This window comes from Dipodomys merriami, unplaced genomic scaffold (assembly GCF_024711535.1).
Source record: "Dipodomys merriami isolate MVZ:Mamm:240054 unplaced genomic scaffold, mDipMer1.0.p SCAF_468, whole genome shotgun sequence".
NCBI classification, from domain to species: Eukaryota; Metazoa; Chordata; class Mammalia; order Rodentia; family Heteromyidae; genus Dipodomys; species Dipodomys merriami.
The window spans coordinates 333,197-338,250 of record NW_027206033.1 but is presented as its reverse complement, the minus strand read 5'-3'; the positions used below and the strand labels follow the sequence as shown (position 1 = coordinate 338,250).

The window sequence follows — 5,054 nt, the reverse complement described above, 5'->3', positions numbered from 1 at the left end:
TTCTATTGGCATGTTGCATGGGCCTAAGTGAGAAGTTTTGCTCTCGTTATCTGATGATGCAGATAACTGGGATCTGGTATCCTAGGACCCGTGGGTCCTGCAGAAGAATAATAGCTTTTAGACATCATATCAGCAAAATTTTGGTATAATCAGTAAGAATGTTTCAGAAATATGGAGAAAAAAAGTTTGGGACCAGCGACTTAAAACAATAAACAGAGCAGCAGATTAAAATCCTTTATAGATTAGAGGAAAACAATACTGTGTTTTTACCATGTGAATTCAGAAGACCAAGAACACTTAGAAGGTATCACAAGTTTATACCTAAGACATTGCATTGATACTTTTTATATTCTAATATTCTAAACCTAATTATTTATATTCAAATCTATTTATGGGAATAAATATCAATTTAGTTGTCAAATTATCATCTAATTCTAGTAAGTTTCACTGTGTGAAATTTAAGATCAGCACACATAAATAAAAAATATAAGTGTATATAATATAAGAAATTATTTTCCATTGTTCTGTTGTGGTTAGGGTATCAAAGTCAACTCCGTTTTAAAGTATTGTTCCATTATCTCTACCTCAGTTTTTGGTAGAGTTAGATCTAAAGATTTACCATTTTGAGATTTACAGCCTAGAGGCAAGAGGAAACACAGTGATTAAAACATTACCAATTTAAGGCCTAATATCGAGGAGAAACATAAGGACTTGTCCAGGAGCTATGGAAATATTTGTTGGTAGAAAGTCAGTAGTGTAAGTTACTGCCTAGTTGGATTGTAGACAGGCTAAGACATTAGGTAATCATGCATATGAACAATATTTTCACTTTCTTGGCTTTAGTTACTTTTGAAATGTTTGGTATAATAAACAAAGGTATTTAAAAAATACTTTGAATATCTGCTTTTAGCTACCAACTCATGGACAAAATCTAAGTGTCCACTGTAGGCTTCCCCATGAAGAGGGGTATATTCATCCTCATGCCTTTTTTTATAAAATACCTTCTTTTCTGAACAATTCGTTCTCAACTGTTCATCTCTCTATGATCCCTTGTAACTAAGATTAGTTTTGTTCCAGTAAGACAATCTATGCTGCTACGGTAAGATATTCTGGTTGGTCTTTTCCTACATGGAAGAAGGGTAAAGGGTCAGGTAGACAATTGTACCATTGAGACCTCATTTGGGAAATTTTAAGCTGCAGAAGTTTAGAAGTAGCTTTTAAGAAGGCTTACTTTGAATCCATTAGCTCCACAAAGCTAACTCAGTTGATAAGTAAATACTTGAAAAGCCATCACCTTTGGACTTAGCTATAAAGGCTTCAAAATTTAAAATGAAAAAGACAAAATAGTCATTGACAGAAAAATTTCAAATATAAGCAATCCACCAAACAATGTAAGTTTTTTTCCACTATACACAGAAATTTAGAGAAACATGATCAATAACATTTTTAGGAACAATAAGGGTTCATTGTTACAAATAGGCAACCAAGGATATATGCTTGTATAAAGATTGCATCATTAACTACTTAAATTTAGAGGATACTACGTGCTTCAGCAGCTGGTCTAACCAAATGACAACAACACAGAGATTAACATGGCTCTTGCACGAGGATCATATAAAAATTTGTGAAGTATTCCATATTTTTCATTTTTCAGATGCAAGAAATGAAAAACAGTTATTAAAAAGTTGATTACAAGAATACAATGGTAACAACATATATAATTCATAGAATTAAAGGTTAGTTTGAAATCAGTGTTTAAATCTTCACCTTAGAAAGACCTTTACATAGCATAATCTTTACAAAACTTGAAATTAGATAACATTGTCATCTTATCCCAAAGAAATAAAATACTATAAGGACCTAGGAAAAAAATCTTAAATTTTTTCGATATGGAATGCAATTTGAATGGACACATTTATTAATTAACCTATATATTATAAAACAACGTAGAATTCAAAATATTATATCTAGGAGAGAAGGAAATAGATTATGGGCATTATACAAACATAAATATACTTTTTTCAGACAAGCATCAGGAATAACTTTAGTTTCTGTACTATTCATTTCCACAGATAAGTTAAAATTATTTCTGATTTAAAAAAATCACAAACTCTGCAGAAAACATTATAGATGAATACAAACAACTCTTGAATACATTTTGACATCAATGTCAGGCAATTCACTTGGAAGAATAACATGGAATCCATGACTTTTTAAAGTAAGATATTGCTGTTGCTTTGCATTGTGAAAATATTTTGTAGGGACATGAAGGATGAACGAGCAGTTTTGAAATTTAAGAAACTTAACCAGAGTTCCGGAAAGATGGCGGAGGAGAAGCTGGAGTCTAAAGAAGCTCTTGCATAGAAAGCAGGTTTGGTGTTCCAGTAAACAGTCCTAAGCCAGAGAATCACACCATGTGTGCCATCACAGGACAGAGAGTCAGGCCAGAGAGGGAAAATCCAGGAAAGTAGAAAGATCTGAGCTCTTGCCAGCAGCCGCTGTGGCGGTGGCAGTGGTGGCGGCGGTGGTGGTCGCAGGCACCATACCTGAGCCACAGAGAGTCAGGGACGAAGGAACCAGATGTAGCGTGCGAGTGGATTCCACTCAACACCAGCAAGAACTGACAAGGAACAGACATCTTCATCCTGCAGTTTGCAGACCAGAGACGACCCAGGAATCAAGACTCAGCATGAGTAGAAGCCCAACATCCTCACTCCTTCTCAGGGAGCAGAGGAGGGAAGGCCACCCCGCCTCTGGCCGCCCCACCGTACTGGAGATCTCTATCTTGGAAACCGAAAAAGCTCAGTGGAGCTGCTAGCTCCAACTCAGGCCTTGGAATAAAACGAGTCATTTAGCAGGTCACAAGAACTTAACGGCGGCGTGACTTGCCAGACTCAGCTCCACCCAGGGAAAAGTCACCCAGCTTGGGTGCCAGCCCTAGGAGTGGTATTCTTCACTGGGTAATCAGAGCCAGAGGCTGCCCCTCCCTCTAGCAGCCTCGACAATTAATTTAAATTCAGTAAACAGAAACCCTGAGAATGACTCCAGGCTGGGCTCCGTGAGTTTTTCACAAACAAATCCCCGGGAAAAGCTACTGTTTGTTGAAAGGCCTCAAGTCTACCCAGAAACTAGCCTCATCATTACATCCTCCTCTTTTGTGATTCTCAAAGAAGATCTGCCTCCTATTGAACTAGCCTGTGAGGAGGATCACAAAATCATTGGTAAAGCAAAGCATTTTTCTGCCTGCTCGAACAAACTGACTTAAGAAACCAACCAAGCCACAGGACCACAAGCAGACCAGAGAATCCAACAAGAGGTTGGTTACAGACACAAGGGAGATACAGGATTTTCCCCACCTCTCCCAAAAAAATCAAAGAACTTTTCTTCTCTTCTTCTTCTTCTTCTTCTTCTTCTTCTTCTTCTTCTTCTTCTTCTTCTTCTTCTTCTTCTTCTTCTTCTTCTTCTTCTTCTTCTTCTTCTTCTTCTTCTTCTTCTTCTTCTTCTTCTTCTTCTTCTTCTTCGTACCTTATATAAATTGTTTTTTGTCTTTTCTAAAACTTTTTTAATCTTTAAGTTTTGCCTTTTCTGAAAAAAAATTGTTTTCCAGTAACTTTTTTTCCTCATAATTTTTATTTTAGTGATATGTGAGTGTGCGTTTTTCTTTCTTTTTTTTGTTTTCTTTCTCTTTTTTTTTTTAATTATCTTTTTGTTTTTTGTTTAGCTCTACTAAACTTCTGATCTTCTTTTCTTCCTTTCTTATCCTTTTCACCTTTTCCTTTCTTTCGTTCTTCTTCATGTGACTTAACTCTTGTCTTGAACATCCTCAGATAAACCAGTAGTTGACTATTAGACCCTATCCCCCTTTGTGTACACACTTAATCTACAACTTTATTACTCAATTCAAAACCTCTGAGACTTAAATTCCTTAATAGAAGTACTACCTCTTTAAACCTATACAATATTTTAACCATTTTTATTTTTAAGTTTTTCACATCTCCTTTATATCACTCCCCTTCTCCCACTATATTCACATTTTTCTCTAAATAGATTGATTTCGGTTCTGCATAATATTTTTAATTTTTACTTTTCTATTCTTTCTGGTCTATTTTCTTTTCACTTTCCCTTTCTTCTTTTTCTCTCTCTCTCTACTTTCATCCTACCCAATCTATTTCATGCTTTGAGATTAGGACTTAGTTAATTGTCCTTGTGCCTCCCCACATCAATCTATTCAGATTTTTTACCCACATCTCTCCCTAATCCTAATAATTTCTGGTTTTTCAAATTCTTCTTTACGGTTCGTAGCCCATTAACATATATTGTTTGATGTTGAATCGATGTATCTGTTGAACTAGATTGTATCTGTAGACTATAGACTGTGCAAATTCAGACATTGGTTGATGCTGGCCTTAAAAGAGTGTTCTAGCACAAAACTGGTGCTATTTTCATCTCATATGGGCAGAGAAAGCCAGAAAAACATAAGAAAAATGGCAAGTCCGGGTATCTCAATTCCCAATCTTGATAATCAGGGGACAGAACAGATAATGAATAATCCAGAGGAGAGTTCCCAAATAGCTCTACAAACACTGCTGGTAATTGGGATAAATGAAAAGATTGAAAACATACAAAGGACTCTTCATGAGCGTGATATGGAAAGAGAGGAGGCAAACAAAAGGTCAATGCAGGAAAAGATTGAAAACCTAAAAAGGACTCTGTATGAGCATGATAAGGAGAGAGAGGAGACAATCCAAAAGTTTACACAGGAATATCATAAGCGTGAGGAAGCTACTCAAAAATTGATACAGGATTTGCGAGAGCTGCTTGATAATACTCAAAGAGAAAGGCAGGAATGGCATGAGCAGGCTGAGAACACTCAAAGAGAACTATAGGAATTCCACGAACCGGAGGAAGCTAACCAAAGAGTAATACAGGAATTGAGAAAGCAGGAAGAGAATACAGAAATATCACTAAAGGCATTAGTGAAATCCATTAACAAAGAGCTGAAGGAAGTCAGGGGGACCACAAATGGAATCCTGAATGGAACCCAACAGAAGGAA

General features: G+C 36.3%; 1 pseudogene; it reads left to right on the top strand.

Annotated features, from left to right (window-relative positions):
* The first annotated feature begins 1,544 nt into the window (after nucleotides 1–1,544).
* LOC138808685 (U6 spliceosomal RNA) lies at nucleotides 1,545–1,644 on the top strand (annotated as a pseudogene).
* The last annotated feature ends 3,410 nt before the right edge of the window (nucleotides 1,645–5,054 follow it).